We start from the raw sequence: 12,714 nt of genomic DNA on the forward strand, positions 1-12,714 counted from the left end.
AGTCTTTTCCTCCTATCTAAGTGTGTTCATCAGATATTTTGTCGTGTGACACCCCAGAGAGAAACAGTTTAAAGAAAGAAGGGTGTATCTAGAGTGATGGTCTTGGTTCCCGGCTGGCTGACTGTAGTATTTTGGGCCTGGCAGGAAGCAACACATCACAGCCAAGTTCGTACAGTGCAGAAAAGCCCCTCCCATCGATGTGGGCAGGATGCAGAAAGACAAACATGACTCCATTCCCAGGCAAAAGGGCAAGATAGAGCCCCCAGGGACATCTCCCTGACTGACTTCCTTTATCTAACCCATCCCCACTTCCAAAGTTTCCCAAGAGCACCCTAAACTGTCATCAGATTATGAATCCATCAGCATCTTAGCCCACTAGACAGAGCCCTGCTGAGCCAACCATTTCCCAAAGCCTGTCTCTGAGAACTGCTTTATCAGGAACCAAACCCTCCACAGAAGGCTAGTCTGGCTAGTATGGGGGATAGTTTCATATCCCATGCATCCAAACCATCACACAAGGGTAGTCACATTGCCCTTAACTGCTTCTCACCTAAGCCCGCCTCTCTGAAATCTTATGTTCCCTAAACCTGTTTTTACAATGGAGATTGTGCTCATTCTTTCTTGTTGCCTAGCCAACCTGTAATCTTTTAGTAAATAGGTGTTAGACTAGAGTAATCAACCCAGGCTGGTGAATCCATGTGTAAGCACTTCAAGGAAATGAGAAAAGATTCAACAGTAACCTCAAGCAGAGCCAACTCAAAGACATGGCCAGACAAGGGAAAATGTTAGTGGTCCTGGGAATCCAATTGCACAGGATCTATGAGCCAGAAAATGCCATTGGCCTTCCATAAATCTTGTCACATAGCCTTGAACATGTCTTCTCCATGGGAAGTTTTCAGCCTCAGGCCTTACAATATTTCTAACAAGAAATATTGGTTTTTTTCTTGATATTTTTATCATAGAATCTGGCCAGGCTCTACTGTTTCTTTGGTGTGTCTAAATACACAGACTATGATTTTTCATTCTCTTTTATTATCATAGATTTATTAGGTTAATTAATTTGCTATTGATTAGACTTGCCTAGTTTATATTGATATCAAACTGAGTAAAACTAGTTGGAAAGAAACCATATTCATGTTACTGCAGAATCTGAGCAGTATTAATTATCTACAGTGAAGTCAACCTTGGGTTTTAAATGATCCTGACTATCAGATCACACAGATTTACAGGGTAGCAACTGGCTTAGCATGCAGATGGCCCTGAGTTCCATCTCAGCATCAAAAAGACAACAAATGCATGGGACAAACCAAGTAGGCCAGCTGTGCTGATGTCCAGTCACTGGAAACTTCAGTTAAATTATTAAAGACCAGTCAGGTTCTCAGTTCTCTAGATGGCAAGATTCTCTGCAGATTCGCTTTGTCATTGGACAGTTCAACACCATCTTCTTGAATTCGATCATCTCCTTCCTCTTCGTGCAGAGCTGGCACTGGAAAGAGCCCTGTTCCAAAATCAATAAAAAAAAGTCTCTAGTTCCCCCACTTCTATACATTGATATAAATGTTGTGTGTTTGAACCTAGTTTTGAAATGGTTTTTCCAAGGGGGTTCCCAACCCCGTAAACTCTGTGAGCATCAGGAGTGACAGCTGAAATGGATGCTCCAACATTGTGACTCTCAGCATCTGCCCAGTCTCCAAAGCTTATTCAGGTGCTTGTTTAAAGCCCAGAACCTGTAGGGAAACTAGCACAGGATGACTTTTTATCCAGGTTGTCATAACATTTCAATACAGAAATCCCACGGTGACCTACGAGACACCAAATTTAGGTTTCAACAGTAAAACATGTGTCAACAGACCTTGTGCTCCTGTGCAGAAATAGAATCCATGAAAAAGTAACGTCAGTATATTATATATAACTCCAGGACAGTCTCAGAGGGGTCTACAGTATCACACACACACACAGGAGAAGTAGGGTAAAGGTACCTTGGGGGCCATTAACAAAGGCAAATGGAACTTTACAGTTTGGGCTGTCTGAAATATACCTGTCAGCCTCAGATGCCAACGTCTACCCACCAGAGGAAAGCCCTGAGATCTGTCGTTATGCCATGAAACTAGCAGGCAACAGGAATGTCTCAGTGTTCATGCTTCTAGTAAAAAGAAATAACATTCATCAACACATCCTAACTCAGCTGACAGTTTCAAAGTCGGAATGAAGCATGTCATTCAGCCACAAGGTCCATGGTCCAAGTTAAACAAACTCAGGCAGACAGCCTGGTTCTAAGAATGCTTATTTTATCCCTAGTGGGACAATACACTCAACTGTAGAACACCCAGGTGCTAAATTCACTGTGTTATTTTATTTTGAATAAGTTAATTAAAAGGCAAATTTATTCATATAAGAAAAACATAGTATCAGTATTGAATATCAAGTGTATATACCATCACACTATGTAGACACTTATTTTCCTAATAGACTCTGCTACTTAATTGCATGCTCTGTGTCTGAAACATATGTTTCATATAAGTTAATGATATAATAGGTAGTGGTTAAAAAAAGGTTTCACGGGACTTGAGAGATGGCTCAGTGTTTAAAAGCACGGCCTGCTCTCACAGAGGACCCACATGGCAGCTCACAGTCATCTGTAACTACTATTCCAGGATCACAGTTCTGACCTCTGTGAGCACCAGACATGTACATGGTATACATATATACATGAAGGCAAAACACTCATGTACATAAATAAAATAAATAAAAAAAGAGATTTAATCCGTTAATGAAAAATTAAGAACGTAAACTACTAATTTTTAGGTCAATAAATGCCACGATTTTCTGCAGTAAAGATTTGCACATAATGACATCAGCAGCGTCAGTCACAGGAGCAGAATACAGATTTTTAAATTCTATTGTTCTATAAAATAAGGGAAAACTGTCAGGATCAACTCTTTCAGAACACTGATCTTCATCAGCCTTGTGTTATCACACATGGAAACAAACACAACCATACAGAGTCAGTGAAGTCTCAGGCATTCCCAGTGCTACACTCAATAGAGCAGATCTTTTCACAAATATATGACATTAAGTATAGGCTGGTTGATTGGTTGTGGAAAATTTTCTAAACAATTGGAGGTTTCTGTTTCCTAATGTGCTGAGCCAAATCAGAGGCCAACCAAATAGGAAAAAAAAAAGACAGAAATGAGAGATATATATGTTAAGGCTTTTGGAAGCCTCCACATTTCCAAGCACACTAGAAAGTACACACTTGTTCATGGTGTGCACATGCGTGGAACAAACTGAAGAAGGCTGCAGTTCCCACCTCCAGTGGTCCTGCAGTTATACAAAAGCACAAAAGACTGCCTGGAGGGTGTTGTTACCAACCCCAGTACTCACAGTCACGCAGGTCTTCGGCAGCTAGAAAATATTTTTGAGGGTTGTGGTGACATTTTATTTGTGCTTTAATAAATAAAGTTTGCCTGGAAATCAGAGGAAATAGCAAGCCATTTTAAGTAAACAAAGAAGTCAGGCAGTGGTAGCACACACTCTTAATCCTGTCACTTAGCAGGCAGGATCTCTGTGTGTTCAAGGTCACACTAGGGAACAGAGCCAAGCATTGTGACACACGCCTTTAATTCCAATACCAACCATAGAGTTCTGGAGGCCTGTATAGACAGGAAGTGACAGAGCTGCCCAGGAAGAGGAAGTGATGTAGCTAGACAGAGAGCAAATCAGATAGCAGAACAGTGAGGCATATAAGCCTGGGTAGACAGGAAGTCATGCTCTTTGGAAGCTGCAGAGTTGCTGAGGTAAGGTTGGCTGGTGGCTTTCCCTATTTCCCTGATCTCTCTAAGGCTTTCACCCCAATATCTGGCTCTGTGTTTTTTATTTAATAAGACCATTTAGAAATTCGTCTACAGAGTCTCTAAATACTTGAGGAAATTTCCATCCAAATTTCAGTTGACCACTTCCTGATATAATAGAGACTCCAAGCCACAATAAAAGGCAATGTTTGCACAGTTAGCTCAGAAAAATTAAACTCTGATAGTACAAGGAATGAAATCCAAGGATGATTCATGGAAACATTCAAAATGTTCTCTTTGCAACAAAAAGATACCACATGCAGAAATAAAGCTGAGATGAAAGGACACTGGACAGCCATTCAACATGGAGAGAGAGAGAATGCAGCACAATCATAATAAACTGGCCACCAGAGTGTATGTACTGTAAACTGTAGTTGAGGTGATGTTTCCTCAGACCATACACTGGCTTTTAAAAGGTTATTAATCTTATCATTCATGAGGAAATAGCTCCAAAGCACAGAAAAATGACAAGATACATTTGAGGTTATGTATTTTGTGCAAAAGAAGGCTGTAATGAAGAAATTAGAGAATAATAAAAGACATGAGGTATATAGGTAGCAGACAGCAAAGGACAGAAAGAAATCCTCTTAGAAAAAAATAACATTAAATATAAATAGATTAAACTTTCCAGTGAAAAAGCAGATATGGAAGGGTAAGTAAAAATGTAATTTGAATGTATGTTATTTCTAAGGACTTGTTTTAGATTTAAAAAAAAAAAACAAATTAGTTGAAAGTGAAGGAGTAGGAAAATATACTCCATGTCAACAGACACAAATGAGATCTGAGATGATGTATTAATATATAAAATAGGCTTTAAGGAAAAAATAAAAATTTAACTCAAAGAAAGCCTCTATGTAAATAATAATAGCTTAAGTCCCTCCTAGAAGACGTAACAATTTTAAATACATATTCACCTAACAACATCCTCTCAAATGCATGAAATAAATTTAAGAAAATTGAAAGAAGAAACTGGCAATTCCTCTGTAACATTTAAACACTATGGTGTACTTTGTTCAGATCCAAGACCCAGAAGGAAAATGGTGGCCACACTGGAGCAACTCAAAATTAATCAAAGTATGTGTATATGTGCATGTCTGTCCATCCATCTGATGGTCCCTCAGTCAATCTGTCCATCTGTCTGTCCATGTGTATGTGTGTGTGTGTGTGCGCGCGCGCGCGTGCGCGCACGTACATGCACATGCATATGTCTGTGCAGGTGCCCATGGAATCCCAAAGCAGGCTTAATATTACATTATGAACTGAACTCGTCTGTTGCAAGAGCAGTGTACATTCCTAACCAACAAGCAATCTCATGTCTTTGCTACTAGACCCTGCTACTAGAGTTCTTATTTACAAATAATAGTTTACACTTTCTAACTGAAATTTAAATATGTTTTTCAGTAAAAGTTACATTCCCATGATTCTATAAGAAAGTCTCAAATGGTATGCAGAAGGCATTCCCTGTCGCTCCCCACAGAAAGAGCCCTAGAGATCATACACACCTGCTTGCTCATTCTCAAAGTGCTCGCTTGCTCTCTTACACACACACACACACACACACACACACACACACACACACACACCACAGGAAGATTAAAGTTGTCATGTTATAAAATTTAACATAGTTCCTCTTTCTACATAAAATCTCCCCTTTTGGGGTGTTTAGTCCCACTGCAACTTGATATGCCATGTTTTTTGATACCCATGAGGGGTATGTGCATTTGTGAACAGAAACAGAGGGTGGTTGTATTGGGGAGGAGGTGGGGGAAAGGAATAGAAGGAGAGGAGGGAGGGGAAACTGCAATCTGGATGTAAGATAAATGGATTAATTTAATGAAAAAAAATCTCTCCTTTCATACCTGTCCCTCGACTTCTTAACCAAAGAACAATTGCTATGAAGTTTTACCTTCAATAATTTTTATTCTTTGTGCAGATTCAAAAGTAACCTTTGAACTTTATTACTTTCAGTGGATAAGACGCTATGCATATTAAATTTCAAAAGCATGAAGTTGCTGGATCAATAAATGAAAATATAAATAGACAGATAGCATGGATGACTGAGTAAGTGGATCCTCTTTGTTTTGGTGAGGTGAATTTTTTAACACCAAATTAGAATCTAGCCATACTTAGATTCTATACAACCAAATACATGAAATACAGTGTTGTCATATCAATTAGTGAAAACCCAGTGTTTCCTTAAGCATTTCAGCTAAACCACGTAAGCAAAAACAAAGGAGAATGTTTCCGTGTAATCATTTGCTGCACCTGGAAGAGCTGTGGCTTCTGCACCTGTTGTCCACTCCCACCAACCATTTCAGGAGATCACCAAGCTTGCAGCTCCTAATGCACTCTGTGCTTCACAAAGAGGAAACAACTGAGCAGACTGCTCTCTGCTGAGAACAAGTCCGGTGGTCAACAGCATGTACCGCTGAGGCAACCTGGGCTGCCCGAAGCTATGAAGGCAAGTGATTTCATTGCTTAATCTCCATCGGTTGAGGCATTACATTTTCTTCCACCAGCCATCTGTGACTGTTCATCTTTCCCCATTTCCAAGCCAGTTACAATTGCATTTCACCACCCTGTACTGTCACAGGTCACGGAGCAGAACTCTGTGAAATTATCTGTAGCTAACTTTTGAACATAACTGGCTTACTTAGAAGCACAACAACATGGTCTCTGCTTAGATCATTGTTGGCCTTCACGAAAGCCCCCATTGCCTTTGTAACTCTGAACTTGATGAAGTCACTCTGGGATCTTAAATCTCAGCAGAGAAGGGTTCACAGTACACAGTGTGTAAATGACCCTGCTCCAGGGCAGCCATCTAAATGTCCCCAGAGTCCTGGGTGTCAGTGTAGCAAAACCCCACATCACATCACAGTGTATAGACCTCCCTCTGGCAGGGCCTTCCTCTGGACTATGTGATGTGTTTGTCTCCTAAGTCCCATCCCATCCATTGACTTCAGCATTTAAAATTTTTAAAAGTATCCTGGGAATCTCAAACTGTTCTTTCAACACAAAGCAGTAGGTTATAACATTTTTAAACATGGGAACTTCACATTTCTAAAGCCCAAGAGGCAAAAATGCTCTCTTTCAAAAAAAGTTTATTTTATTTATGTTCTCTCAGGGACTGTACTTTTATGCACATAATTGTTAAATATTCTGGTGCCTATTATGATATTTGTGACTTGTTCCATGTCTTAATTAACTGCCTTTAGTTTTCTGAGAATACGGGCACTTAAAATATTATTTGAAATAACCTTTTGGAGGGCTGGGGACATGGCTCAGTTGTTGTATATTCAGGGTTCTCCAGAGGAACAAAACTGATAGAATAATTATATATGAAGGGTATTTATTAGAATGGCTTATAGGTTTGGTCTAGCTAGTCCAACAATGGCTGTCTACTAACAGAAGGTCCAAGAATCCAGTAGTTGTCCAGTCCACGAGGCTGGGTGTCTGAACTGGTCTTCAGTACATGCCAGAATCCAAAGAAGTAAGGTCTAATACCAGGGAAGGGATGGACTTGTCAGCTAGAGGGAGAGCGAGCAGGCAAAGGGATCAGCTTCCTTCTTCCATGTCCTTTGTATAGGCTGTGAGCAGAAGGTGTGACCCAGATTAAAGGTGGATCTTCCCACCTCTAAAGATCTGGATTAGAAGTGGCCGTCCCACTTCAAATGATTTAATTAAGAAAAAGTCCCTCAGATGTGTACCCAACCACCTGGGTTTTAGGGTTTTAGTTAATTACATACAGGTGGTCAAATTGACAAAGAAGAATAGCCATCAGAGTGGTTAAGAGCACTGGCTGCTCTTCCAGAGGATCCAGGTTCAGGTCCCAGCCCCCACAGAGTGGCTCACAACCATCTGTAACTCTAGTTCCAGGGGATCCAATACCCTCTTCTGGTCTCCATGGTCATCAGATATGCACAGGGCACACATAAATACATGCAGGCAAACACTCACATATGATATAAACAAATCAATTAAAAAAAAACTTTGAATGTCAAATGGAAAAACAGATAACCTTATGAGGGACGTTAAAAGAAATCCATGACTGCTACATGCAAGACATAGTACTGTATATTACAATATTAAAGAGCTCTCAAAGAGCATCAGCAACATTCTAGGACACACTATTAGCTGGAGGCTGAAAAATATTCAGACTGAAAAGAGCTTGATTCAAAATTTTTCTACAAGTTGGAAACTTTAAGCATGCCAGTGTCTAATGGTGCTGATGTTATAGAGAAGATTCACACCCATTAAATGGGATCTCAGATGCTCATGATTCTATTTCTATATTGTTAACAAAAACTACTTTATTTCTAACTGTAAAGTAATGATCACTCTGCTCTTCATCTTTGAGCTACTATAACAAAATACACAAAGCTATTCATTTATAAAGAGAAAGGGTTTATTTTGGCTCATGATTCTGGGAGTTCCTGTACAAGATCAAGCAGCCCCACTGCTGTGGTTCACTGGCAAAGGCAGCATGTCACAGCATGAGGATGTGGCAGAAAAGAACACATCACAAAGCTGAAGATAGATGATGATGCCAGAGTCTTACAATCACTTACCCAATAACCTAAGGACCTCCAACCAAGCCACCCTGGGAGCCATGCCTTTTCCCCATGGACCTTTTAGGATAACAAACATTCAAAAGACAGCAATCCATTTAGTAACTGAATAGTGTGTTACAAGCCAGCTCCCGCCAAGAGTAACCAGAAAAGCTGGGGCGTGCTTTTAACGTTCCAAAGTATCAGAGAGCTGCACAAGTAACAGTGATTTAAAGGACTGTGGTTGAAAAAAAGTAACTCAGAGAGGTGAGACTGACATCATGGCCAGTCTAGATGGTTCTGCTACACAGTTTTCTTGTGCCTTCGGACAAAAATATAGTACATATTTTCATTTTTTTTTACTCCTTCACTCTTTTTCCTCTCTCTCTCTCTCTCTCTCTCTCTCTCTCTCTCTCTCTCTCTCTCTCTCTCTCTCTCTCTCCCCTCCCTCTCTCTCTCCCTCCTCTCTTATCTTCTATACTGTTCACCACATAAGCTTAATGATTCATATTTCTTCCAAGATTTGGCTTTCTACTTCCTGTTTCAGGGAGTCACCAACCTTTGGTGCTATCAGCTATTGCTAATCCACATATTAATTGTCTTATAGTCCCAACTTTACACATGAGTACAATGGGACAAAAATGCACATATTTACAGTGTGGATGAAGTTTTGACATGTGCGCATGAAATAATGGCTTCAGCAGAACCCATTGCCATTTCCATCGTCTTACGCAGTTGCAAGCATGCCAAGCCTACTCTCGGTGCAAATTTCAATGCTGGAACACGCTGGAACTAGAGTCAGCATGCTGCACCCTCCATCTCTCCACAGCTGTCATTCTCCTTTTCAGTACACTATTTTAGATTCCACACACAAGGAAGACCTGCCACACCTTTCTTTGTTTTTATGTTTTTTCTCCAACATAATATCTGTATTGATTATTTGGGAATTTCATACAATACACATAGACCACATTCGCTTCCCATTCCTCCCAGGTCCACCTTTGTGCCTCACACAAAAAAAGAAAAAGAAAAAGAAAAAAATACACCGAGTCCAATTTGTGTTGCCCATGTCCCCATTGGAGCATGGTCAAACTCCCAGCAGCCGGTCCCTTAAAGAGAACTGAGTCCTTCCCCAGCCCCTGCCAGAAGCCAGTAGCTGTGAAGAGCTTCACTTCTGTATCTTTGCCACAAATTTTAAGGACTCATTTCAATAGCTTCCTGTCTGGACTGTGTCTTTTTATGGGATGGTGCTGGGGGCTCGTGGGGGAGGTTGTCCCAGAAGCCTTCAGTGTCTCCCATTCTCAACTCTGAGCTTGCAGTCATCGATAACACTGCAGAAGAAGCTTCCTTGGCCGGAACAGCTGGCAGCAGCACAGATCATGGACATCTACCCGGCCTCCGGTGGCAGCATGGTCTCCTTCCTGTGGTTGATTTGAATCACATAGAGCAACGTTCCAAGTGTTCATTCACCTTGTGGAAAACGATGAGATTCCTGTCATTTTGAGGTTGAGTATCAGTTCTCTCTCTCCTTCACCCTCCCTCCCTCCCCCTTCTGTAAGGTGTATTTTACAATTTCTTTCCCCATTGAACACTTCCGTTGAGTCTACATCTTGGCCACCCTGAAAACTCTGTGGTGAATCTGGGTGTGCAGGTGTCTTTTCTGAGACCCTCATTTCGTTATGTTTGAGTATAACACAAAAATAATGTTTCTAGGTCCCATAGTGGGTCTGCTTTTAATTTTATGAGGAACACCTGGAGCACTGGCTGCAGCAACTGTTCTCTTCACACTCTGGAGTAGTACATGATGATCCTCTTCCCTCCTTGTCCTTGACAATAGTTCCTCCTTCTTCCTGTTAAAGGCCATCTTCACGGTTCTGAGACAACACGTGGTAGTTTTGATTTTATCTCCAAGGCTAATATTCATATATTGGACATTTTTTTAAACACCTGTTTTCCCTGTTGTATATCTTCCTTTAAGAACTATCTTCAGGTTATTAGCTCATTAAAAATGACATCATTTGATTTTATACTCTTGAGCCAATTCCTCAGTTACTTTATAGACTGACTTTTATCAAACATGGTATACAGATCCTTGGTCCGATGATATGGATGGTATTGTCATCACAATCCCTTTGTTGGGTGGAGAGTTTCCATTTCCATCTCTGTTTGTTTGTAATACAATCCCACCATTCTATTTTAGCTGTATTGACTATTCCTTGGGGACGTATTAAAAATAAACCATTGTCAAAATCAATGTCACAAGACCTTATCTGTGTGTTGTCTTCTGGAACATTGATACTTTCAGGCCTCATGTTTTATAACCCATTTTTAGATGATTTTTTTATGAATGGTATAGAGTGAAGCTCAAATTACACTTGTCCTCATGTGGATGTCCACTGTGTCTGTAGCACTGGCTGACAAGAATGTCCTTATGCCTCTCTGGGTTCTTGGACCCTTTGTCAATTATCAGTGGGCTAAAATTGTGTTCATTTGTCTCCAGATTCTTCTGTTCCACGGGCATGTGAACTGGTTATATTAGAGCTACATGGTTTTGATAACTTTATGTTTGAAGATGACTTAAAGTCAGATAACTGGTACTTGAAACTGTTCTCACTGCTTGAGAAACTTTATAAAGCCTTCCTCTCTGACTTCCATGCTGTTCTCTGTACTTGTTATCTCCAGGTGTGATGTGATGGTGTGAGAACACACATCTACAGGAAAGTGAGGTGAAACACAGATAATGGACATCACGGTAACATTAAATACTAAATAAAGGTATGACTTCAGAACAATAGGCATCCAACTGCCGCAGCCAGGAATGGCTATTCTCCTTCAGAAAATAAAAAGAATAAAAGTAAATCCAATAAAACTGGGAGAAAGGCCATAATATTTTGCTAACAGATAAATAGTTCATTTTATTGAGACATAGAAATAACATTTTTTTAAACTTGGAGGATTTTGTAGCCCAAGCTCACATTTTTCCATATAACATTTCCAATTAGTTTCTCTAATAAATATGAATCTGGGTCTGAGGGGAAGATCTGAGTGTACAAAAATGATTATAAAATGCGTAAAGCAGAGAGGGTCAGCTACATGTCAGGGGAGTAACAGCCTTTTTTGTTTTGTTTTCATATTTTTTTATTTTGTTTTGTTTTTCTTTATTAAGAAATTTTCTACTCACTCCTCATGCTATCCACAGACCCCCCTCCTCCCTCCTCCCACCCCCCAGCCTTCTTCTCCAAGTCACCCCACATCCCCACAAGTGAGCTGGGCTCTGCTGACTCCCCATGGGTAACAGCCTTTTTGTGATGCTAAATTCTCAATTTCTTTTGATTTTTATTGTTCTTCCCAAGGTTTGTGGCTGTCTAGGTGGTAATTTTCCACATGGTACTTAAAAGCCACTCTTCTTTGTTGCATATGGACGTGCAATAGTAGAATTTTGCTTACTGTGGGCTTGTGTATCAGCATGAGATGTCTCTATGGCTTTTGACTCAGTGGGTGCCCTTCTAACCCCTCATTTCTCACCTTCTTAATTTCTGGAATTGTTCTCTCAGCCCCACTGTATTCCTCTCCATGAGCACCATGACTACATGCTTCAGTTCCTCCCTCCATTTACAAACCCATTCATTCAGCTTTTCTCATCGTATTTCATAAAGTTCAATTTTAAATAACCATCTCCCTTTCTGTTATTTTCTCACATACCTCTAAAACCCGATTTCCTTTTGCTAATTTTCTATAGTGTAAATGACTTCATAATGTGATTATATTTATGAAAGATAGAATAGGGATAGAGCCAAATGGCCTACTAATCACTAGGAAAATATCACTTATTATTTCCAGTGACACTGTGAAATGATTTGGTAATGAGGAATGGGCTGGGCTAGAGAGATGATCACCTTCTCTGAAGAAAGGAAGCTGGGGTTATAGAGAACTCTACAGGATCACCCTATGCTCACCTCAATGAAATCGCAGCCAAAAATGTTTGGCTTACAGCTAGTTATGTAGACATATCAGAGAGACTAAAGAGAAAACATTGAGAAGATGGATTCTTCCAGAATTTCATGAGCATATTAATAAGGACGGGTTGAAGAACAATTCAAAGACTACTGATGGGACCTAACAGGTAAGGTACATAGATGGCTAAATAGAATCCTGTACAAATAAGAAAGAAAGATGTTGTAGGATCAGTTAGAGAATTTGAACAGTCTGTGGTTTGAGTAACATGTATATCATTGTTAAGTTCTTCATGGGAGAGATATATAATGAAAATTTAGGGCAGGAATATTTTGTTTGGTGGAAGAGAGAGAGATAGAGGT

The sequence above is a fragment of the Peromyscus leucopus genome, chromosome 6, assembly GCF_004664715.2.
Source record: "Peromyscus leucopus breed LL Stock chromosome 6, UCI_PerLeu_2.1, whole genome shotgun sequence".
In the NCBI taxonomy this organism is placed as follows: domain Eukaryota; kingdom Metazoa; phylum Chordata; class Mammalia; order Rodentia; family Cricetidae; genus Peromyscus; species Peromyscus leucopus.